Here is a 27,132-nt window from a genome sequence, read left to right as displayed (position 1 = left end):
CACATACAACTTGAGTCCATCAAACATTAGCGTCTGTGTTGTATCGGTCACTGATCATGTCAACATTTGTGCCTGAAAAAGAACTTCTGAGGCACGCATACCTTTTTATTATGTAATCAAAAGAGAAAGGCTATGCAAAGTCATTCCTTGCTGGTAGAAACATATGGTGGACACGCTCCATCGTTTAGAACATGTGAGAAGGGGTTTCGGCAATTTACACATGGTGATTTCAATGTAAAAGATCATGCTTTGTGCAGTAGTATTGTTTGTTGTTGTGATACTTGAATGTCCGTGACATCACTGAATAATCAATTTCGTTATATGTGTATTTCAGTACATCCATTTTATCTCAGTTATACAAGTAAATGAAAATTGAACTGAAATTTGACTTGATATTTAGCGTTTATTTCCGTAATACTATTTATTTCAAGTTCATCTTTTAAGCCAATTTAATTTCGAAGGGATCGTTAGAAAGGGAACGTATTTACATAACCTTTAATAAATTATCCGAATAGACAAGAACGTCAAAGAGGAGAACGAAGCATGTGAATTGATAGCGAAAATGTACTCGATGTAGCACAAAATAGAACGAGATAATTCCGTGAAAAGAATATGCGACATCAGTTAGAAGTTTCTATCTCCTATCGTGCATGCTTCACTGTCCATATTTTCTGGAACACTGACTAATGATGAAGTACACTTATGGTACGCATGGAAGTAATTAATCTTCGTGTGACACACAACGTCAAGCGAGATTCACAACCTGCTATTATGGTTGATGTATCGGGCAAGACTCAAACCACGGATGTGCTGTTATATCATACTGGTCTATATTAAAGGTAGAGGAAAATAACAAACAAGAAGTTCATAAATACGAGGCTATTTTCAAGTTATGGTTAATAATTCCACCTATTTCCTGTATAACAATTATTGCGGTAATTCTCTTCAGAAGTTTCCTTTTAATGATTTTGCTCCCTTCCCACGTTGTAAACAATGCAGTTGGCTGTGAACGATAAGGTCAGTTCCAAATGAGATAATACTAAGATGGAAATATGTCTCTGTCAATTTTAGTTTAGCGGATATTCTTCGTAGCAAGGCACTTTGCATTACAGTCAACGAAGGCTTTTGTGATTGTGCGGACAGTATACGACGTGCAGAATTTTGGGAATGTATTGTGCGCACGCTGTGAACAGCATGTCCCTGTTAGAGTACAGCGAGAATAGTTGTGGAATTTTATTAGAGTACGAGTCATAGTTATCGTCAATTTAATGTTTTGATCTCATATACGCAGACAAAAATGTTGTTCTAGTCAATATAGAGAAGAAGCCATTCTGAATGTATTTCATCAAGTCTGTGCTAGTATCAGCTTAGAATTTAAATTTACAAAACACAAGTCTTTACCAACCCGTGCCAGTTTCTTTCATCACGGTCAATGGTGAGGCCCTGCTCAATATAGAACACTTTACCTGACTTTGGTGGCTACCACTCGACAATTTATAGCATATACGCTGAAGTAGGGTATCACTTCACGTGCGCCAGTGCGGTCTTTGATCGCCTCTTCAACACGGTCCTCGAAAACCAAGAACTCAGGAACAAGCTATACAAATATCTTCAGCCCTCTCTTGGAAGAAAGAGTGAAATGGATGGATCGTCGAATGAACATGGGTGTCCTTGAAGAGCCAAAACCACGAGAACCCACCTTTCGAACCAAATGATGTGTTATGAATTGAAGAGAACAACATAGAGATATAAAGACGTTCCAAGGCCTAACATGGCGAAGTGAAAAGTGGCCATTGGCCACTCAGAGAACGTCACGTCTCGTAAGAAACTTACAGTACCTACATAGAGTACATAGGCCTACAGTATGTACCGAAGAGATGTTAAGTAAATAACAAAAATGGCCAACCGGACACCAGAAAGGTCGGAACCCACGTGCCGAATGATCTTACCAGTTGTGTCAGGATGACCTACATCGTACTGAACACGACCCAAGACGCTGAAAAATATTTCCAGTAAAATGCCGTCGTGAAAATTAAATATTCATTGAACTGGCCCGCAGTGGGTAAATTGCGCTCTATTTACAGTTGCGAAGGTGTAATTGTCATATTGTAGCTCAGGTGCTTTCCAACCTATAATAGGTACAGATTCATTTATACTTACCCATACAGTAGGAAGAAATTATAACTACCTCACAAACCAAGACATGTGTCCGTTCTTAGTTTTAATGTATCACCTTCATTCTTCGTGATATTTTTCGAGTTATTAAATATTCATTTTTCCAGTTTATGCTTCTGACTGAAAATAATGCAAAACTGTTGCTTTCTGTGGTAATACCCTGAGCTTTGTAAACAAATTTCATAACCCTAATGTTTCGAAAAACAACATTGAAATAATTTATAGCTAAGTATTGATGACCTAAATGTTTGGAGCTTCAACATCAGAGATTCAGCACAAAATTCCTAAGGAAAAGGACTTCAGTATTATGCTATTGCATAATGAATAATATAGACCGAATTAAGAAAGGAGCCGACATCTGCTGTCTTTGTGATAGGACGATAAATTCTTGAACATTAAGGAAGGCTACTTCCGTATGTATAAACTGTCCTGATTTATAACTGTTGGGTTCTTCAGTCGGTTAAAACTAATATTTAGTAATAAATTTAATACCTGCAACGAAATATATGGTAATAGTATTATACTTGTATTTTTTCTTTCAAGAATGATACTGTTACAATATGTTTTCTTTTTCAGATAGTTTATAACTGTATTACTCAAAATTAGTTTTAGCAGATTGAAGAACCTAACAGTTAAAATTAATTGAGACCAAACTGAAAAGGGATGACTTCAGATATTACCAAAAAATGTGCTCTGTGCAGAAGGAACTACGCGCGAAGTTTACTTCGAACTTGAACTCGAAGACAAGGTAATTTTCCGTAAGTTTACGTATAATCAACTTTACCAATATGAAGAATGTCTGGTATGCTAGAGTTGAAGTGTCGTCCGAGAATCTTATCTCCAAACGATGGTGATGATGCTTGGTGTTCAAAGGGGCCTAACCTCTAAGGTCATCGGCCCCAATCTCCAAATGTTCTCAAAAATGAAGTGATACAGAATTCCAGTATGGGAAGAAGTACAAGTTTTATACAACCCTTCCAAATCACTTTTTCGAGTTCACACTTAGCCCACACCAATCAGGCTTGTATTCTAAAATCATGCCTTGATTTTATCATTTCAAATAATATAAAATTCATTAGGACTACGTGGTTAACTATCACGTTCAACCGTAAGTACAATTATCCGCGTTTTGTAGCCCGGAATATAGACGGTTTATCATACTGTAAGACAAAAAATCAGGAATGCTCTTCGTATTATTCTTAAAAAATGGTGCAAGCGGATTGGCGGAGATGTTTTCTTTTCGAAAATATGAGGTTCCTCTTTTACGTCCAGGAGCGCGATTCCAATTGATGAACTCGCCGTATTTCCTACGCCAGAGAACAAGCCGCTGCCGTGATTCAGAGAAAGAAGAAGAGGGAGGGGAAGATGTATGTAAGAGGGATGTACGACGGAGACAGAGATAATGCTCCGCGCGTGTGCACAAGTTTCCTCGTTCGAAGCGCGCAGAATTGTCCTTGTCTAATACAGACAATATCCAAAGTTCGTTTATTAAACAGCCGTGACTGCACACACTGTAATTGAGACACACTTGCCAGTCAAGAAATTCACCAGATCGTTTCCAGCAACGTTCTTTTTTATTTCACTTCCTCGAAGATGCAACGCTGCTGCCCCCACAATTCTGTATTCCTTCACTCAAAACATTGGAAATGGAATGAAATACGAAATGAACGAAACAAAACGCCCAATGATTTGATTACATTAGACGCTCAATATGCCCTCTCCTACTTCATTTTACAGTTCACATCGGTGTAGTAGTGACCTTTCGATTCTGTTCAGGATGTTTTTTTATGTCGTGCATTAACTCTTTCTCCCAATTCCCACTTCCCACTTCTCCTCCCTTCCCTTTCTTCCTCTGACGCACATCAGCAGGCAGTGGCTTGCTCCCGCCATAGCACATACGGGAAGTTCGTCAGTTTGAATCGCGTGCTGCGAAGTAAAAAAATTGACCACTTTTTCTTGAAAAGAAAAATGTTTTCCGCCAATCCAATTGCGCCTTCGTTCTTAACGTAACACGAATAGCATCCCTATGTTTTTATTCGGTGTAGTCTAGTTATGACACACGCATACATGATATTTCCAAACATGCGGTAGTAATCGGAGAGTTGGTGTGAAAAGTACACTGCAATGCAACACAGAAAGTCCCAGTCAATATATGCACTCTAACAATCAATAAGGTGGCATGTTCAGGCGAGAATTTAGTACATGATGGAAATTTGAAGGATTTCTTGTATTATAATTCTGTTTCCCTGCTGGTACACCAACATGGTGCCAGCCACTCGACGTGAGAAATACCAGATAAGGTTACTTATAATATTTCTCGAACAAAGTTCAAAGGTCTGTAAATGGTAAAGGATCGACCGCAGGGCGTATTATCGATGTGCCTAGAAATATCGTTATGCAGTAATATATATGCTCAAAACTCGGAACAGAAACTTTGTGTTATCTAAAGTTCAGTTTTGCATGAACTATACAACTAATTTTCGTTCTGTTATACATGTGCTGCGGGTCAGTATTTCTCCCCTGAGCTTTGTCACATTGCGGTATTTTCAGGCGCAACGACGGTATACTATGTTGTATGCTATGTGGGACATTTTTTCTCTTGTTTTGAGGTATACTGTCCACCCCTTAATTACTTCCTAGGTGTTTTGGAACACCCTGTTTGTAAAAATGCTGTAGACGAGCATGGTGGTAGTGGTGAGATGGTTATTTCAAGGAGGAGGACCCGAAAGTCCGTTAAAATTTGACGGGGCAATAGTTCCTAGACTATTGGAGGTAGAGGGTTAATAAATGATACACACAATTTGCATGGCAATGGAGGTCTTACTGACACCAAAATAAATACAAAATTACAAACAGATGGTGCTAGACAGCAATGCGTCAAGTACAAATGGCCATTCATGGTTGACATGACATGGGGCTTTAATGACACCAACAACGAGTGCACAAACAGGCCAACAGATGGCGCTGGATATCAACACGTTAATGATGCCGAATGAGACCCGTGTAAGGTATAAAATGAGTTGTCATTAATGAGGGTGTTATATGCGCCTGCAATTGCGGTTGCATTTTAATGGTGAAGAGGGCACACACACCCAAAACCCGAGCCATCGGAATTAAGCAAAGAAATTTTAAATTCCTGACTTAGCCGATCAAACCAAGGACCGCTTGGTCCTCACGATACCCCTTTATCCGTGGAAGCGAACACATCAATAGTGATCTCATGACTAAGGTACGTTCTCTCGTCAAAATTTACAAGTTGTTAGCACTTGTATAATGTGTTCCTGTAAGTCAACTTTCTAGTCACGTCACACGTCACATGCATATAATATTTACACGACACTTTCCGTGTCTATCAAATTAGACACGCTGTACTACGTACTTCGATGAAAGTAACTTTCGTTATTCCACGGTGAAATAAATATTGCTGTAGGTGTAACACGGTCGCCTTGAGTTAGAAGCAAGGATGTTTTCTACTTATGAATGGTCAGAGTGATGATGATGATGGTTATGATGATGATGATGATGATGATTATTATTATTATTATTATTATTATTATTATTATTATTATTATTATTATTATTATTATTATTATTATTATTATTTAAATAAGAATGGGAAGACAAGTAGAAACTGACTTTGGAGAAGATTAATTTGGCTTCTAAAGGAATGTAGGAACACGTGCAGCAATCCTAATTTACGCCTGATCTTAGGGGTCCGAATTAGGAAGGACAAGCCCACTTACATGGCGTTCGTGGATCTATAAATGACATTCGATAATGTTCATTGAACCAAGATATTTGAGATTCTGAATGTGATCGGGAATAGATACCGAGAAAAATGTTTTAACAACAATATGTATAAAAATCAGTCTGCAGTGAAAGAATCGAGGAACTTTGAAAAAGGAACAGAAACCCTAAAAGGGGCGAGGTAAGGATTAAGTTTGTTCCCCCCCCCTCCTTTTCAATGATTATATAGGACAGGCTTGAAGGAAACGAAAGGGGAATTTAGAAAGGGAATTACAATCCAAGGAGAGTAAATCAAAACCGTGAGATTTGCCGATGATATTGTTATTTTATCTAAGTCGGCAGAAGATATGGAGAAATTGCTAAGTGGTATGGACAGAGTCTTGAGAAAGGAATAGAACATGAAAAAATAATAATAATAATGGAATCCAGTCTAACGGTCAGACGATGCAGAAATATTATATTAGCGAATGAAGTAGATGAATATTGTTGCTTGGGTACTGGAATAACTAAAGTTGGCAGAAGAAAGGAGGATATAAAATGCAAACTAGCAGAAGAAAGGAACGTCTTTCTTAAGGAAAGATATTTGCGCATTTCGAACATTGATACATGAATTAGGAAGATGTTTGTGAAGACTTTCGTCTAGAGTGTGGCATTGTATGGAAGTGAAACATTGACGACGACTAGCTCAGAAAGAAATAAGAAGAATACTGAAGGTTACATGGGTAGATCGAATCACGAATGCGGAGATACTGAATCGAATTGGTGAGAGGAGATCGATTTGACTAAATTTGCTAAGACGAAGAGACAGAATGATAGGACACATATTAAAACATCCAGGACAAGTTCAGTTGTTTTTTGAGCGAAATGTAGGTGGTGAGAATGGCAGGGGTAGACCAAGATGTGAATATGACAAGCAGATTAGTGCAGATGTAGGATATAGTAGTATAGAAATGACAAGAGTAGCACAACATAGGATGACGTGAACAGCTGCATCAAACATATCTATCATGTGATGACTCAAACAACAACAACAACAACAACAGTGTAGGTTCGTGGTTCTTAGTAGCAAGTACGTACCGTTTAACACTTTCCTGTAGGTTGGATTTTAAAGAATTTGGCACGCGAACGGTTGGTTTTCCCGCGTCAACCAAGACTGCAATCATTGTACGGGTCTCGCAGAGTCTGCTTCTATTTGTTCTGTCGCTGTCGTTGGCCAGCAGGTTGCAAGAATTTGTCGATAGCAGTTCGCTGTGTAATGTGGGATGTCTGCCTGTACTTCTCCAAAGAGAAGCGCCATTTTAAAATGATACGCACGTGTTGAAACATGACGAGCTAGAAACAGATGAAATTGACATTCTGAACGAATCTTCTTCACTTACCTTGGTCCAGTTACGCTATTGTCATAAGAGTAACTTATTGTCATTGAAGAATTAGTTATGAGCTATTACAAATATTTTACTTATATCATTCTTTCTTATCACACGATGGGGAAGCTTTCTCAATAAACCACTAACCTGCAAAGCTGTGGTGTTACGTTTACGTTTTCAGAACATGTATATCCATTATTATTATTATTATTATTATTATTATTATTATTATTATTATTATTATTATTTCTTGTGGCTATTACTGTACTAGCCTGGTGCACCTCTAGTAAATCAGACACCCGACGAAGGTGTGTGGCATCTGTTTTCATAGGAAACTGCGTGTTAATTTAGTGAAAAATAGTACTATGGTGGTGAGTTGTAAATGTTACGGACATTTCCGCAGAGCAGAGAGGAAAAGAAGATTGAGAGGAGAATGGTTGAGTAAAACATAAACAGAAGTTTACGTTTAGATAACAATACTGTGACTGTGGAAAATGTATTTTCATTCTTTCCCTTTCTTCAAAATCCACAATAACACAGAGGGAAATATTAACAATAAATGCAGGGAAGCTTATAAGCTTAGTCAATTTTAAACCAAGGGAGAAAACTTCTATTTTCATACAAGTTTGTAAATGAATGTCAGGTCAATGGGCCTTATAAATTTACAAAAGTTTTTGGGGATAGGCTAGCCTTTTCAATTGAATCGGTAAAACAAAGAAGGGAAGGATTCCACTTTTTTGAAAAAAAATGAGCTGCAATAGCAATGCTTTTATTCGTTTTAAAACGTATCTGTTGAGCTTAAAAACGAAAACATTCCACCAATCATCATGCTCCAGCAACCAGGTAAATATCTCACGAGCGTTGCCCGTCACTACCCTGTCGTAAGAATTGGAGTAAACTCAGGCATCTTAGATTATACGTTCCACTCAGGTGTAATGGTGGTTGCATATTCAGCAAGACATACCTTGCCCCGTCTCTATTTCGGATAATGCACGCCTACAGCTGGCATTAGTTTCTGTACTTAGCCCACTCATTCGTGTACTTGCCGCTGCATACAATGCCAGAATGCGTATCTTCTATAATGATTTTATACTGCGCAAAAACTAGACCTTGGAAGAAATGAGAGAATTGAACGCCCTAGTCGCTTGTTGACACGTATTTTCGGAATGTAGAACGCCCGAGGTTTGCTATTCGCATACTAGGCACAAACAACATTCAGCTTCGACTACCTGTAGGCTTTGACACGCCTTCGCCACACAATGCGATGACAACGCTCTCGAGATATATCGAAATTTCTTGCCAGAAACAGTGCTTGCGCCAGTCCCTAGAAATCTCGGGACCCCGTCTCAGACTAACTAGCAAGACTGAAGTTAATGACAGTAAGGACTAAGAAACTCTACAAAGACTAAAAGGTGAAGAACTGATGTCTTTTCCGAAATTGAAATATATCCTCATAGCTTATATATTCTATTTTTGTGTTTTAAATCAATAAAGTATTTTAATTAACAGTGAGAACAGTTCGTAAATTAATAATGCTATTGGCTTTACGTCCACTAACTATTCTTTTGCGGTTTTAGGAGACGCCGAGGTGCCCGAATTTAGTCCCGCAGGAGTTCTTTTACGTGCCAGTAAATCTACTGACATGACTTTGACGTATATGAGCACCTTCAAATACCATCGGGCTGAGCCAGGGTGGAACCTGCCAAGTTGGGGTCAGAAGGCTAGCGCCTCAACCGTCTGAACCACTCATCCGGGCTGTTTTGTGTATTATCCTTGGTGTTTTACTCAGTCGAGACCAGAAAGGGAAAGATTCCACCAACTTTGAAAACATATCAGAACAGAAATAAAGATTTGAAAAACAAACCACTAGTTGAATACTGTTATTGTGGTTATAATGAATACGTTCGGAATTGTAAGTTTCTTCATCTATCTTTTAGTCTGGTTGCTATGAAGACCTTTTTAAATTCCCAAAATTAGGGTCAAGTGAAATCTTTCCATTCTTGGTCTCACTGGTTCCATTACAATCCAATAGCAGAGGGAAAATATAAATTTATGCAGTTCGAAGAAGAAGAAGAAGCCTTATTTTCTAGGACAAAGTACTAAGAGGGGAACTGAACCCTCAATATAACGGTGACTTTTATATCAAAGTGTCATAGCAAAATTTTGGTAGAAGTCAAGAAGATCTTGGCACGGTATACCATGTTGTTTCTTGGACTCGCTGGCCAATTGGCACAGTTGTGGACTTCGCATTCAGTTGGTTTAGTGTGATGGTATGCGAGTGCTGTGTGAAGGGCAATAACGTTACCGTAGAGGGAAAGGTACAGCGAGCAGGATGTGGCACTGAGCTTGGGCTGGGCAGCGTGATGGCTACGTTGCTCGTTATCAACCTGTTGTACAGGCGTGGAGTAGTTAGCTCTATATCCGACCATCTTTTCAACCGGAAATTAATCTGATACTCATTTTTAGAGTAGGCTGCGTGAACCTGAGAGCTATGTGCTTCTCCTGAAGTGGAAGTCTCGCTTGTAAGTTTTAGATTTCCTAACGGAGAACCAACTCTACGTCCTGGCACCTGAACTATGGAATCTTTTAATGGTTTTAAAAATGTTTAAATTTCAATTTAAGGATAATGTATCAATATATCTGGAAAAAGAAGGATATGTATAACTGATACAATAGCTTCTACAAGGGGGTGGAATAAATACAGCAAAGATTTTAGGCTTGATTATTCTTGAAGAAGCAAGCACATGATGTAATTTAATTCCTAGTTTAGAGGAATTTACATCGCCTATAATGTTGTTGTGTTGAAATGAGGATTTAATTCGCTGCCTGTGAATGCCGTTTTAAGGGTTCACAATCCTTTGCATGAGCATTCTAACTAGACTTTACATGTTAAAACTACTGTTACTTAAGTTGAAATTAATTTACGTGAGCACTTCACAATCCACTTCTCGTCGTCTGGCTTCTTAATGCAATTCTAGAAAACCGATTTACAGAGGCGGCTCTCCCAGTCGCAACCTAGTTGTTACGTGACGTGTTTTGCTGAGAAACTACAGCGGTGGTTATCTGAGATGACTCAGCAAGGAATGGAAGGAGCTAATCAGGTACACCTACTGTTAAATCATCAGTCTGCAGTGAATGCATTTGCCACCCTGTGGAATAGACTTGGGCACGTGTTTTGAATAAGAACCTTCTTCCTGTGAATTCAGTCGAAATGAATTAACACAGTGATTCTGAAAACTGTAGTGTGTGACCCCCAACGGCGCAGGGAGTGAAATATATTATTATTTGTGCTTATAGATACAAATAAATGAAGGTCAAAATGTATTAGTTATAAAACACAAAGGATACAATAATATAAAATTTATTTTGACGATTTTATAAAAAATCCGCCAAAAATACTTCTAAGTCATCTTTTTCTGTGTGAACAACCAGTTATTGCAACCATCAAGAAGAGAGTTACACACTTGGAACACAGATTTGTGTAAGTGGCTTCAGAAGATCTTTGCATGGCAGAGAAACATTAATAATATATATGGGGTTAAATGTAGAATACAGGTTTTTGAGACGTGACATTACAAAATAGATTTATGGTGAGATGCGTATGTTTATATTGGATGAAAAATGAAGAGATTCGGAACCAAATTGATGAGGGTATAATGATTTGACGAAATTGACCTGGAGAAGAGAGGCATAACTGCATAAAGGAGACGGGCTAGCTTGTGTATTTTTTCAAACTTCTATTTTAGACATCAAAAGAACAATTCTAAGTGCCTAACCACAAAACGGAAGTGAGAGGAGAAAATAATCTTGGTTCTCACATAATAGTTAGTAACAATATAAGAAAAGAAATAGACTTGCTAATGAGCTTTCGGGCTTTTACCGTATTAGAAAATAAGGTGAAATGTTTACGTTTCGCAGAAAAGTTTGCTGCACGTCTTCAGATGAAAATCTCGACGCTTCACGACCAGAACTTCTCCATTAACCTTGTTTTCTGACAAAAGCTTATTATCTGTTTGCAATTACGGACCGTGATAGCATCAATCTAAATAGAAGGAGGGATTTATATGGCTAGAAAATGATACTATCGAATGCAACAGTTATTAATTAACAATAATTAATGTAATATCTGTAAAATATTTTGACAGTAGTTCTAATTTACTGATCTGAGATACTGACAAAAGCAAATGAAGATGAAAAATTCATGGGTATACGGACTGTGGACCCAAGTACGGAAATATAATTTGGGTACCATTACGTAGCTGTAAATAGGGAAGTACTCTAGGTTATTTAAATTTTAAACAACCTGGTGTGTCTATTTTACAGAAATACATAGGCTAGAATTGGCAGGGCACGTTGTTAGAATACAAGAAGGCAATTATACGAGGACTTTAAATAAAGTAATGGCAATAATGAAAGAGCGCAATATTTAATGCACTAACAAGTATAATTGCATGATATTCCTTCAATGAAGTCACCCGCAAATGTAAGGAAGCCGTAGGGGATCGTTGACAAGGATTTCTCTGTTGATGACAGCGAGGGAGTGCCCTACTGTGGGGTGTACAGATGTTCCCGGACAGTCCCTCGATGGTCTACGGGTACAAGACCACTCACGATGTCAAATTGATCTTGAGGTATGGACTGCGACCTGTGCGGTGTAAATACGCAGTCTTATTCCAATTGACATGAAACGCCTTGTCCCTTCGTGCAACCGTCCCATACGGTAATGCATTCCTGCCACAGGCTTCACGTAATCTTCGATAACATAATGATGCATTTTTGCCACGGGCAACTTCAATTTGAATCCACGAACGCTGATCATCTTTTGAAAATATGCTTTAGAGTGGTGAAATTGACACTCTTCACTTCAACGCCACACAGCAACAACACACCGAACTGGATGCCCGTCAAATACATACTACACATCGACAACAGCATCACCTGACCACTCCCACATCGTATTTACGCATGCTTGGTCTCCTGCGAGTGTCTCGAATACGTTGCCATTACATTACTTACAGCCCTCTTATTTAAAAACTGACCTTCCTGAAATCATAGTGATGCAGAAAGAAAATCAAGACCTAAACTACACTGATCACATGATTTACATGCAAGGTATGGAAGTTCTTATTATGAAAGGACAGAACAGGAAGACATCCAGGATCGATGAATGGAAGAAGACTCTTGAATAAACCACGGCTATAAGAGTGTAAGGCCACCAAATAATCAGGAGAAGATGTTTGGTTGTGACAGGGAAATATGAACAATTATTGAAAAGAAAAAAGGACGAGAGCCTTAGAAGCGTGATTTCAAAGAAACATACTGATTGAAAGGTGGACCCATAGCATTTCAAACTGATTCTCAAAAATTTTGTGAAAGTGAAATGGGTAAGAAGGAGATAGGTACGATCTAAGACAACATTTTACAGATCGTTTTGGAATTTAAAGGGAAGTGTAGAGAATGGAATGTGGAGACTAAGGCATGTATATGATAAACATATTGGAATAGGTAGGGGAACATAATTTTTTAGATATGAAGAATAATTTGCAGTGAAAATCTGTCTAATTAGTCTATGTACTGATCCATTATGAATGGAAATATACGATAATATAGTAATTATAGTAAGTAGTTTAAACCACAATGCTTGGGGTTCCTACTGTCTGGGAAGATTCTATATACATTTTCATAGCTATTCTCGAACAACTGATGTGGAACTGCCCGCCGGGTTTCGGAAATGGCTGAATGGCGGATGGGATGATTAATGAAGCAAATAGCATTACAGTCTGCAGCAACATGCATGCAAGTGGAGAATGGGCTCTGTTCCGGTGGACAATTGCATTCCGACCAGCACACTACTACCATAGTAATAGCTTATTCAGCCGTGTATTCCCCCACTGCACAGAACCATCTCTCCTTCGTGTTTCACTGCTGTTTCTTACACATTTACAATTTTATAATACAGTGGAGTATTTTTAATTCGAAATCTAAGGGGAATCAGAAAAATAATCGAATTATCAAAAATGCGAATTAACCAAAACTTACTATTTTAACGATACTTTTGTACAGTACTGTTTACATACATGCATACATTATCATTATAGACTGTTATGCCTTTCAGCTTTCAGTCTGCATGTCTCTGTGAATTTACTAAACATCGCCACAATCCTCTGTTTCCAACTAGTGCTGTGGCCTCATTTAGTTCTATACATCTTATCTTCAAATCGTTAGAAACTGAGTCTAACCATCGTCATCTTGGTCTCCCTCTACTTCTCCTACCCTCCATAAAATAGTCCATTATTCTCCTAGGTAACCTATCCTCCTCCATTCGCCTTGCATGACACCACCACCGAAGCCGGTTTATGCGTACAGCTTCATACATAAAGTTCTTTCCTAAATTAGCCTTTATATACCCATTCCGATTAACCCCTGCCATTGTTCCCAGCTGTTTGTACCAGCAATAATTCTTGCTACTTTCATGTCTGTTTCTTCTAACTTATGAATAAGATATCCTGAGTCCACCCAGCTTTCGCTCCAGTGTAGCAAAGTTGGTCTGAAAACAGACCGATATAAAGATAGTTTCGTCTTGTAGCTGACTTCCTTCTTACAGAATACTGTTTATCGCAACTGCGATCTCACTGCATTAGCTTTACGACACCTTGATTCAATCTCACTTACTATATTACCACCCTGGGAGAACACACAACCTATTATCGACCTGTTCTAGCCCTGTATCACCAATCTGACATTCGATTACCTACTACCTACTAACATCAATTTAGTCTTCGAGAGACTAATTTTCATACCATACTCATTGCAGTTCTGTATAAATAAAAGGAATTCATTATAATGAATAATTATTACAGTAGTATTTATTATACCGTTCCTTAATAGCTGCCATGTCGTCCTGCAATACAGATGAATATGTTCACATGAAGATGTACTGTATAAACACTAGTAATACAGCAGTATTAACAGTATTTACACAAAATTTCTCACATTCGAGTAGCATCTAACAGATTAATTTTAGTTTGCTTCTTGTCGTTATCCAGGATTTTAATAACAACCTGCCATCGATACTTTATTAAACTGATCCGTTGGCTGCACAACTGACACCATATTGGCAGGAAAGTAGACTGTTCTAATTAAATTTAGGAATCTTATAACGAGCTGTGCAGTTATCAATTAAGAGCAAAGATTTCCTTCCAGCCCCATACTATTATGTATAGCACTATAAGCCAATTTTTCAAAACAGTTCACTAGTCATCCAGGCTTTTTGTTAAAGTTGTACTGTTCTTGACAGCTTCATAACATTTGGGAATTATCTGAAAGCTTCAACTCGTGGAACCGTGACAAAATTAACTTATAATAAAATCCTGACTTCCAGTTATCCAAATTTCAGCTGCGAAAATTCTATTTAAGTACTATTTTTTGCATTGTTCAGATTATGAATTCTTAGGGGAGTTAAGTTATATTAGAATTATCTAGTTTTCGAATTACCTAATGTCGAATTAACCAGAGTTCACTGTACCTATATTTTACAGTATATAACGTACTGAAAAGTATATATCACGCCATCAAATTTTAATTCATTTGGGGATGAGAAACGGTATGGTATGTTTGTTAAGTAACGTTGATCCTGATCCTAACCTCTTCAGGAGTAAAATGAAATGGCGTATGGCTTTTGGTGCCGGGAGTGTCCGAGGACATGTTCGGCTCGCCTGGTGCAGGTCTTTCGATTTGACGCCCTTAGGCTACCTGCGCGTCACGATGAGGATGAAATGATGATGAAGACGACACATACACCCAGTCCCCGTGAGAAATTAACCAATGGTGGTTAAAATTTCCGACCTTGGCGGGAATCGAACCCAGAACCCTTCTGACCAAAGGCCAGCACGCTAACCATTTAGCTATGGAGCCGGAATCTTCAGGAGTAAACCATTGAGTCGAGCAGTAATGGACTGCGGAAACACTTTGATTCAAATTTAATTTTCCTCACACTCGAAATAACTTTACGTGTTTTTTTAAATTATAATTACAGAGCCGAATCAATGAAGGCATAGGACGATAGGACCTATGGAGTAATCATATCATACTGTCCGGCTGGCCTTATGCCCAAGGGGTCCGAGGTTTTAACCTGAATTGGTTAATTCCGATGGCTCTGTGGGCTGGGTGTGTGTTGCCTTAAGCATTAAAAATCATCTTAGGAAAGTTAAGCATCTTTGGAGGCCACACGCCATTTTTATCCTAAATCTAAAACGATTGAGCAAGTACCGAAAAATTCCTGCATTCAAAGGTGGCCTATGCAGGTGTCGCGCTCAGATGTCCAAGGATAGATTTCCAGCTCATTGAAAGATTTTAAACGGGCTTGGAAGCAAATATTCCATCTTATTTAATGCCTAGGAGACGAATAGTGGATACATTTACTTCACATTCCTACAAGTGTCTACATAGCCTATACGGAGATAATAATGTCGTGTGGCCTCTGAAGGGGCCTGCTGCAGGTCTTGCGAGTTGACGCCGTGTAGGAGACTTGCGCGTCTGTAAGGATGGGGCCCTTCCTGTGCGATGAATTCTAATCATATAGCCTCCGAGCTATCGGAATTAACTAATGAAGGTCAACATCCCCGATCCAGACAGGAATTGAACCCGGAAATATAGAACAAAGTCCAGCATGCTAACAATTTAGTCATGGAGCCGGACTATTTGGAGATGGCTTTGGTTTATTTTTCCAATATTATGTGTTTAAGAAACGTAACTGGAACAGTCGAGCATGTTTCTTACTCTGTCAAAGCAACTGCAACAAGATGACCGCTATACATTGGTCTTATGGGAAAAACCGATACCGGGCGAGGGGCAGCACTAATGGTGACAAGATGACCGGGGAGTTGCTTTGACAGAGTAAGAAACATGCTCGACTGTTCCAGGGAGTGCAGGTATTGGAATGTTTCATAAGCAACGTGACGACATGATGAGCGGTGTTGATTGACCACTGACCTGCTTCAATGCATTTCACATTTTCATTCCAATCCTTCGGTGAGTATTCGAATCAATATTTCAACGAGAAATAACGGCACTACACATTCAAAATTAAATAATAATAGCAATAATAATAATAATAAGAAGAAGAAGAAATTGGACGATAATAAAAACATTATTTATATGCAGCGACGCCTCCTACAAAAGTTTCCATCTGTTTTCCCAGTACTGACAAATTACTGCCATGCTTACGACGTACCTCCAAAAACGAACAAATGACTGTGAAATTTAAAAATTGATCATTCTGGCCCAATACTCAATTTTTGTCAGTTAAGTAAAATGGAGTCTTAAGGGCACCCGGAAGGGGCTATGTTTGCCATGTTAAAATGGGCGTTTTCAAGGAACATTTTCTCAGAAGGTTATGAACCAAGGAAATTCATTTTTGTATACATATTTATTAGACCCTCGCACGTAGATAGACGACGTCATTTTTTAATATCTTCTGTTTTTTGAAAATATACATTTTTAAGTAAACATCAAAATTTTAGGTTTTGAAATGAGACATTTTGTTCCATAATTCAAAATCATACCTTTTATTTTAAAAATCTCGTGTTAAAATACGTAGAATGATTAGTTACATACCACCTACAGGTTTGGTTAATGTACGTTCAGTGGTATCCGAATAAATGTTCCTTAGATACATAAAAAACTACTTTTCAGGAAACGAGCCTCAAAGTTCCTTATGCATTCTACATTCATACAGAGGATCATCTGGGTTCTCTTCCATCTCATCTTGTAATCTTCTATTTACACTTCCTTTCTTCTGTCTTCCAAGCTTCACCAGCTCCCTTTCTGCTGCATCTGTTTTCCTTTTTCTTTCCTGTGTTCTGGAGGTACCGGTGTACGAAGTCTTTGTAGAACCTCGCTCTTCGAGATATTACCCCCATTGTATATTGCCACGGAATCATAAACACCAAAGTGGAGTGTTTTTATACTCACAAATACCCTCTTGGGTATCCGGGTCCAGATCAAATTATTTAAGCATTCGTTAGGGATTTGGGTTTTACCGAGAAGACATTTCCGGAGAAGTTTTTCATATGATAAGTCTCTGGACACAAACCGTGCTGTGGTTGTTCATTCTGCATCTTTTTGGTAGTCAATTGGGGAACACACATTTGCACACTCACTTGTAAGATTCGGAATAATAACAGTGATTTTTCTCTTTCCCACATTCTCGCGCACCTTGAAAATCCTATTACTATGTCTACACATCTTGTTCAATGTATAAAACCAAACGAAGAAAAGCAGCTGAATACTGTTGTAAAAGAAGCCGCCAAAACGAACAATAAACACATGCAGTTGTGTTCTCAATCATTCTGCTGTCCAGGTTGGCCAACAATTGAAAGTCGCACTTTCCTGCAGCAGGGATATCCTCTCGCAGAAAATGATCACGTTCTGAAACATAAACACCTTCAACAGAGTCTTTGTCACCGCTTACAAATGGAAAGTAATTTTATGTCACATCAGTTCGAGGACATGTCATGCCCGACATCTGCAGCACTCCAGGTAATATAAAAATTAATACCCTTTCAAACGTCGCATAGGTCTGAAACAAAAAGTATTCGGAAGAAGAAAGTCACAGGTACATAAAACTGCAAAAAAAAATTAAAAAACAAGTTTTCGATTTCACCCCTTCCGGGTGCCCTTAAAAACTTGTGGAATACGATATTAGTCAGCTGCTAGGATTCTTGAAATCTGATATTCCCAAATATGAGATCCGAGCAAGAAATGTACAATCCCTTAACATTAAAAAGTTGCAAAACAATACTTATATTACGCAACGTCTATTTATGTTTTTATTTTATTACCTTCCTAAAAGTTATAAAGGCTGCCACAGAGCAAAGTATAACAAACATTCGGTTATACAATTGCTGATTAAAGATAGTAAAAGAGTAGAAGAGCTTAAGGACAAAAACACATGTTTAGGTAGCGTATAAGCGATTCCGTAAAATCGTGACAGATTCCTTAACTGCCGAGATTGCATTTTGCAGGTGTTGTTTGACTACGGACCTGTTTTACTGCATTTCATATTAATCAGCTCCTGATAAGGATTAGCAAAAAAAAACCAATTTCAATACTTCGGTGAGTATTTGAATCAATATTTCAACGAGGAAAAGCCTCCGTGGCTCAGGCGGCAGTGCGTGGGCGCTCACCGCTGGATACCATGGTTCAAATCCCGGTCCCTCCATGGGAGATATGTGCTATACAAAGTGGAGGCGGGACAGATTTTTCACCAGGTACTCCGGTTTTCCCTGTCATCTTTCATTCCAACAACACTCTACATTCTCATTTCATAGCATCTATCAGTCATTACTAAATCACTTTGGGAGTTGCAACCCCATCGTAGTAATAGCCGATATTTGCTTCATTCATTACATCCCTGACCGGTCAATGACTGGAAAACAGGTTGTAGGTTTTCATTTTCATTTCAACGAGGAATAAGTACATTCAGAATTGTATTTGTTTTTAGAGCAGGGCACTGTAGGTTCGTGCATAGCTTTCTTCTCGTCGTCAAACTCCTGTGGCTGCTCTGAATTCAGTTCGAACCTTACGGTTGATCTAATACGTAGCCAGGTTTTGAGTTGGCTTTAAAGGCAACGATGTCTATTCACCTTGTGCTCCCTTATATAGCGATTCCAGAGACTTCCTCACGAGTGGTATATCCTCTCCTTTGTAAAGAGTCGGTTAACATATGACGGATAGTGCAGTGACGGGCATTGTAAAGAGTTTCACCGTGCGTGCAAAAACCAATGACGTGTGGAAGGACTTGATCTCACTGTGTTTACCGTCCAGATTTCACCCCAGCACAGCTCGAATTGCAGCAACATTACACGTAATTTTGAGGGCACCCTTTCATTCGCAGCAAGAGAATCCGTTGTGGTGCCCGACCAATTATTAATAGAAGTGTAGTCTTTATAAGAAATAACCACTTTACCCTTATGACATATACATCTGAGAACGTAGAGATTCATAAATTAAATCTTCAGGTAAAAGATAGGAGCTGGCACATGGGCTAATATGCAAGGTGGCCGCTACAAATTGGTCTTATGGGGAAAAACCGATACCGGGCGAGGGGCAGCACTAATGGTGACAAGATTACCGCTGTACATTGGTCTTATGGGAAAAACTGATACCGGGCGAGGGGCAGCACTAATGTGACAAGATGACCGCTGTACATTGGTCTTATGGGAAAAGCTGATACCGGGCGAGGGGCAGCACTAATGTGACAAGATGACCGCTGTACATTGGTCTTATGGGAAAAACTGATACCGGGCGAGGGGCAGCACTAATGTGACAAGATGACCGCTATATATTGGTCTTATGGGAAAAACCGATACCGGGCGACGGGTAGCACTAATGGTGACAAGATGACCGCTATGGATTGGTCTTATGTGAATAATCGACACATGAGTAATACGTGACGAGATAAACTGATAATATATTGAAGTAAACTTTGAAATGTTTACAGAACACTATTCTGTCTGTCTTCCACAGTGATATTTAGAAAATGACAACTTTTAGCAGCTGAAACTGGCACCAGGTATATCTTGTAACCTCCCATTTACAAGCAAAATGTGACGGAACTCTTAGGCCTGCATTTATTGTACACGTAAAAGAAGAACACGTTTCTTGTGCCACATTCGCCATGCAGATGCGTTTTCATTTATCAACATGAGTTAGAACTACGCCAAATGCGAGTTCTGTTTTTTTCAGAACGTTACTGAGAAGAGGAGAAAGTCCGGAAGGCTGAAACTGGCACCATATTTGGGTAACAGGAACATTTCAACGATGACAATCATATTTCAACTGTTTAGTGGAAAATGTATTATTTCAGTGAAATGAATGAAAATTTGTCACCACTCTGAAGTATAGAACGGTACTAAATCCACCTGTAAGCACGAGATGAAACTTCTACCACCGAGCCTGGAGAATGGCACGTAAAACGTTTTAATGGTGTATGCTTCGTTGTAGGTATTTCCACATCAGATATATGATTCGGCTGAGGTAGACATTTCGTATATTTGGTTCTTTTTGGATGAAATGCCTCTCATTCAGAGAGATAAAATAATTGTAATTTTGTTTAATGTGGCAACATTAACATCCTCTTGTGCCATAGGTTTGACCAGTATGTTACAGCTTGCTTTGCAGTTGGAGTTGCCATTGTGCTGCCAGTGTCGAAGCCAAAGAACACGTGTGGCCACCAGATTGCTTGGACTATAACCTTACAGTCCGGCTGCTGTCTGTATAACTGAGTGAAACTGTGAAGTAAACATGAGAATTCCAGACATGATAAGGTGGAATTCTTTAAGTTTCGCAGCGAACTTCGCTCCGCGCCTTCAGCAGAAAATCTCGTCTGCTCATGAAAAGCGTGTCTCTAATAATGAAGTTTTGAATTTAAGAATGCTTTACCGTTGGTATATAATAAGTGGAACTTCCGTTTGTTAGTAGAAGGCTGACTGTGCTTTTGCCTTCTGAGCATCAATTAAGATGTTTCTTGTTCCATCGTATGTACGTGCGAATTAATCTGCGAGGTCATCAGACTATAATTACGGCTCGTGAAGGCATCAGTCTAAATATAAGAATTTTACATTATTTTGTTAAGAAGAAAGCCATATTAATATTGAAATCATTCCTTAGCAGACAAAATAGGGAGTCCCCTTACAAAAAAAAAAAAACTTAAAATTAAATATCTCCTCAATTGTGTGAAATTTGAACGGCTACAGGGACGGGAATGGTTTCAAATTTTGAGCCTTGGGTGTCTCTATCAAACAAAAAGAAAAGAAATTGAAAATCACTTCCGGCCTAAATGCACTTCCGGAATAACAGACTAATATCGCTTGATTCCTTACTCGTTTTCTTTTATTTCCTTTAAATTTTTTTTGCTAGGGGCTTTACGTCGCACCGACAATTTGTTTTACGTCGCACCGACACAGATAGGTCTTATGGAGACGATGGGATAGGAAGGGTCTACGAGTGGAAAGGAAGTGGCCGTGGCCTTACCTAAGAAACAGCCCCATCATTTGCCTTGTGTGAACATGGGAAACCACGGAAAACCATCTTCAGGGCTGCCGACAGTGGGGCTCGAATTCACTATCTCCCGGATGCAAGCTCAGAGCTGCGCACTCCTAAACGCACGGCCAACTCGCCCGGTCGTTTTCTTGTTTTTTATTCAAATCCTAGACAAATTAACTACCACAATTATTTCTGTAATGTTCTCCTTGCTTCAATATCCTCAGGCTTTTTAAGATTTTTTTGAAAAATGTCACACCGAATGTAGTTATAAGAGCTTAAGTGAAACTCTACCTTGACTCACATTAGCTCTCGTAGTGGTGCTTAAGTGGAACTATGCCTTGACTCACATTAGCGCTCGTAGTGGTAGCAAAAGGCAAACTGTTAGTCTAATCGACCGCATAACGATCATTAAGAAAAGTATTGTAATTTTTAGAATAAATAAAGAATATTTTCCCATAATTTATTATACGTATTTTATTTACGGTTTCTATTCCCGGACAGGTCAGGGACATTTACCTGCATCTGAGGGCTAGTTCGAGGTCCACTCAGTCTACGTGATTACAATTGAGGAGCTATTTGACGGTGAGGCAGCGGCCCCGGTTTCGAAAGCCAAGAATAACGGCCGATAGGATCCGTCGTGCTGACCACACGACACCTCGTTATCTGCAGGCCTTCAGGCTAAGCAGCGGTCCCTTTGTAGGCCATGGCACTTCGTGGCTGTTTCGCCATGGGGTTGGGGGCCTAAAATTCGTAGCTCATGTCGCTGGAATGTTTCCAGCATTGAGTTGCTTGCCTGAAGAACTAGAACTGTGGATTTTTCTAGTCTCAACCTAGTCAATTAATATTTAAGCTTTCGAATCTGTAGAACACACAAATTTATTTTCTACAGACATGTAACAGTGTTATAATTAGTGCATTCGAAAAACTGAAAACAATTAAGTAACAATTCATCATGATTTGAGTTTACTAAGATGTAAAGTGACATGAAACAGAAAGGATGGAATGCAATTAGGAATCAAATTAGAAACGTACGTGTAACTGAAAGAAAATCGAAACTGAAAATTAAATTAGCTGCACGAGCTTTGAACTACTTCAAACCCGTTCAAACTTCTGAGTTAGAAGAATTCTATACACGGAGAGTTTTCGAGCTCCGTACAGTCAAATTTCAATTTATTCTCCTTTTCGGTTAAAAGTATTTTTGAACTAAAGAAGAAGGAAAGTGTAGTAGATTCTAGGTGCAGTGAACGGCTTATAATTCGGCAAAGGAGAACTAGAGCAAAATGATACTATCGAGATTCTACAAAATAAGATTTCATATAGTACAGGATTTATTTGGTTCTTCTTCGGAACCAAGTGAAAATATATTTCAAATTTTCCGAAAGCCCAACGTTAATGTCATCCAGCAACATGATCTGAACATTTTGAAAAGTGACAAAGCAACGTATGGTAGTAGTGATACCTCAGAATGCGATGATTTTAACGAAGTAACGTATTATTTGGTTGAATTTGTTATATCACATCATTGCCGAGGTATGCTATCTCACAAAATAGGGAATACATGGATAGGGACGTTGAAGAGAGACTATGACCTGCATGAGAACAGTAGCCGGACTCGTTGGCTGAACGGTAAGCGTACTGGCCTTCGGTTCAGAGGGTACCGGGTTCGATTCCCGGCAGGGTCGGGGATTTTAACCTTAACTGGTTAATTCCAATGGCACGGGGGCTGGGTGTATGTGTTGTCTTCATCATCATTTCATCCTCATCACGACGCGCAGGTAGCCTACGGACGTCAAATAGAAAGACCTGCACCTGGCGAGCCGAACCCGTCCTGGGATATCCCGCCATTAAAAGCCATACGACATTTCATTTCATTTCATTTCATGAGAACAGTGGAAGGACGTAATCGTGTTTTAATATAGCAATGAGCCATCTATATTCAGCGTTTAAATATCACATAAAATTAATCGATAAGTGACAATGCTGGTGAATCTAATAAATTCCAAGTATAAAATGATAATTAAAGTTCGATCTGGTAGAACTTCCGTACGAACTGTCCGAAGAAATGGCGTGGTGTATTAACATTGGAACTCTCTGCCCACAGTATATTTCGGCACAATCGTCAAATACCTAGCTCATAAGATGATTTTGGCCTAAGACACAGAGTAATGATCCCAGTTCTTTAACATTCATCGTCCTTTTACATTCAAATTTATTCAGATCAAGTTCCTTGAACACCCAAGAATCATTTTACATGACTCTCAATTCCTTCACAAAAGGAATTGTATTGCTGAGTAAACGAATGTATTCGTCTATGGCTTCATCTCATATATTGTGGCTTCATCAATTTTGCCTTTAAAGACATGAATAAAAGAGAGGAACTTTCATTCTTATTCTTATACTTTTTATTAGATAGCAGTTTCCTTTCCTTACACAATGAATGGCATTGTGCCACTATCTCCTAGAGCAGAAGAATGTTGTTTGTTTCATTAAGGATGTAGCAAATAATGACATGGATTTGAAACACATCGTCATCATCATCATCAGAACTTAATCGGTCACCGTTTGGAGCAAACGGTCCCCACCACCTCATCTTCTTTCGGGTCTTATATGGCAGACATTTGACATCTCCATTGATCCTGCAACTTGCCTGGACGGGAAAATCGTCAGTCTGAAGTACAACTACGCACAAGGTCACGTGTAACTTTATTTATTAACCTACAAAGAGCCAGTGGGTCAGAGCTGGAAAGACAGAAGGGGACTGAAGCAGGGGTCTTGCGGGGGGATGGGTAGATTGGAAGGGATAGACAAGGAAGAAAGGGGACGTAGCCTTATGTTACGTACCATCCCGAAATTTGCCTCGACGTGAAGTGGGAAATCACGGCAAACCACTTCGAGGATGGCGTAGATGGGAATCTAATCCCTCCCCGCCCCCACTACTCAGTTGACCACCCGAGGCTGAGTGCACCCGGTTCCGGTCCTCCTACCACTTTTTAAATTTCGTGGCAGAGCGGGGAATCGAACCCCGGGCCTCCGGGGGTGGCAGATAATCAAACTAACCACTACACGACAGAGGCAGACAGTTTCGTATTTTACCAAAAGTAAGTTTTTAATTTTCTCTGGAAATATGAGATCTAGAGCAATGAAAATCAGGACATTTTTAAATATCTAATGATTAAACTGAAGACTTACAAAAAGTATAATTTTCCCCAAAATATTGGTTATATGGCACTAACCACGTACTATTTTTTGGAGCCAAAACATGTTTTCTTGTTGAGAAGGTATAATAAAAAATTCGATACAATTATAAGTCTTTGTTTCTGGTAATAGTGTTATTAACTCGCAAAAAAAAAGAAGAAAAAAATATAGATGATAAAGTAATATTTTCTTGGGGGAATTGTAACTAAAGTTGATGCATACATTTAAAATTAAAATTTTTACTCTTCTGATAATCGTTGATCAACATTGTTCATTTTTCACAAAGACGTTGTCCTAAATAGTGGAAAAATGTTATCAATGTTTGTTAATTATGAAGAAAATAGTTTCATGGATATGGGCCTTAAATTAACACCCAGGTCTCCTTAAACCTCTTTTCTAGATGTTCAATGGCATTTCCTCTGAACACAACTAATTGAATTTATTCAACAGATTTCATTGAGTTCCAGTGAGATGTACTGAATTAGTTAATAATTTGTAAATATCGGGAAACCACTCCAAAGCATCGCCAATTACAGTGAAATATTACAATTAGTGCAGTGAGACGTTGAAAAACTTGCCAGTAAGATTTCCTTAATTTGTGGAATATGATGATCCACTCTCTAAGATCAAAATATAATTAAAAGTTGTACAAGTTTTCCTTTTTGTCACATAAATCCCCAATATTTTAGTACTAGAGCTGTAATATATATACATCCCCATTAACTTAAATATCAGTAGGTTCTGGAAGAGGTACTGGTCCTCCTTCCCACTTGTATACTCTACCCAAAGTCTCACACTCCAGGACACTGCCGTTGAAGCGGTAGAGGTGAGATCCCTCGCTGAGACCGAGGGAAAACTAACCCTGGAGGGCAAACGGATCAGAGTGTTAAACTCACTCTTCAATGTTTTAATACTTCCCAGCTTCATATTCATCTTAATAATTACTCTTCTGTTGTTTCTCTTCGTATTTTCACTCTTTTCCTTCAGTCCGGCATCCATCCTTATTTATCTGTTGGGCAACAATTTCAGCTTCAAATACTTGTTGTCTATACGTCGGGGTGCATAATCCTGTCTTCATATTGGAACCTCTGCTGATGCTCAGCCGATCTATTACTTAAATCAACTCGATGCTCCATCATTGAAACAGGTGACATACCGAGCGAGTTGGCTGTGACCGGACGAGTTGGTCGTGCGGTTAGGAGCGTGCAGCTGTGAGCTCGCATCCGGGAGATAGTGGGTTCGAACCCCACTGTCGGCAGCCCTGAAGATGGTTTTCCGTTGTTTCTCATTTTCACACCAGGCAAATGGTGGGGCTGTATCTTAATTAATGCCAGGGCTGCTTCCTTCCCATTCCTAGGCCTTTCCTGTCCCATCATCGCCATAAGACCTATCTGTGTCGGTGCGACTTAAAGCAAATAGAGTTGGCTGTCCGGGTTGGGGCGCACTCTTGAGAGGTTACATTCAGGATATAGAGGGTTCCACATTCTCACACCGGGAAAATGCTGGAGCTGTACCTTAATTAAGGCTACGGCCGCTTCCTTCCCACCCTTAGTCCTTTCCTGACCCATCCTCGCATGAGACATCTGTGTCGGTGCCACGTAAAGCCAAATTTTGTAAGAGATGACATCATCCGGCCCCCCAATGTTTAGAGCCTTGTAGCCAACAAATATAGCTTTTGTGACACATTTCCATATTGCGCCCTGGTGGGGGTGTGATAAGCGTCATGCTATTGTAATTATGATGAATTATTGAGGAATATATATTTCATTTTCAGAATAAATAGTATCTTACTGTACATACAGTAAGAACAGGCCAGGCCGAGATGGCAGGTTTCACCATACCACAGACTGTTGTCTCCATTGAGATTAACAAACCCAATGAGTGACAGAATTAGATTTCTCAGAAATTGTGACAACGAGGAAAGAGAGAGGATAACTTGTTGCCAAAGTTTTCCTAGCCCCGGGCAGTCTTGGTAGTAGCAACAGCGCAGGGTGCCGGGTGCAAATTTCTGAGAAATGATGGCGAGGTATCTCCATGTAACTAGCGGGAGTTGAACGCGGGGTTGGCACTGGAAGAAAAAAATATGAGCCTTCCCGGTCGCGTGGTTTAGGTGGACCAATGGAAAAATTCACTTGACCAAAGCAAGGCGACAACTTCGTATTGTAAGAAGCACTAGCGAGGCTAACTCCGTGGATTAAACATAGAAGGAAGTGAAGTATCGATTCAGAATAAAGTGGAATTTAGGAGCCTTACTATACCATAAAACTTATAAAAAGTTAATAATAGCGGGAGATTGCATGGTATAATTCTGAGAATTCATGGACGCTATTCGCTGATTGGCTGAAGGTAAAGGAAGCCACAAAAGAGCGCGAAACCCCGAGCCGGGATACGGCAGCTAAATTCGCGAATATATCCATTACCAGCGAACGATAATAGTTGGGAATTGGTATAGAGCATTTGAGAACATAATTACATCATTGGATCATATATTAAAGCCACGGGCCAAACCGCAAAGTGTCGTATGAAGATATCTGGACTGCGCGTCCTAAGATGAACTCCGTTGAACTCGGAAGAGAGGGGTTACAAGTATAAATATGAAGTC

At 39.3% G+C, this 27,132-nt stretch overlaps 1 protein-coding gene across 1 annotated transcript in view; it reads right to left on the bottom strand.

The window, feature by feature from the left end:
• The window catches only part of LOC136875987 (solute carrier family 7 member 14), a 446,413-nt gene that overhangs the window by 173,986 nt on the left and 245,295 nt on the right, over positions 1-27,132 (bottom strand). The window lies entirely within an intron of this gene.

Source organism: Anabrus simplex, chromosome 6 (assembly GCF_040414725.1).
Source record: "Anabrus simplex isolate iqAnaSimp1 chromosome 6, ASM4041472v1, whole genome shotgun sequence".
NCBI classification, from domain to species: domain Eukaryota; kingdom Metazoa; phylum Arthropoda; class Insecta; order Orthoptera; family Tettigoniidae; genus Anabrus; species Anabrus simplex.
This window is presented reverse-complemented; position numbering and strand designations above follow the sequence as displayed.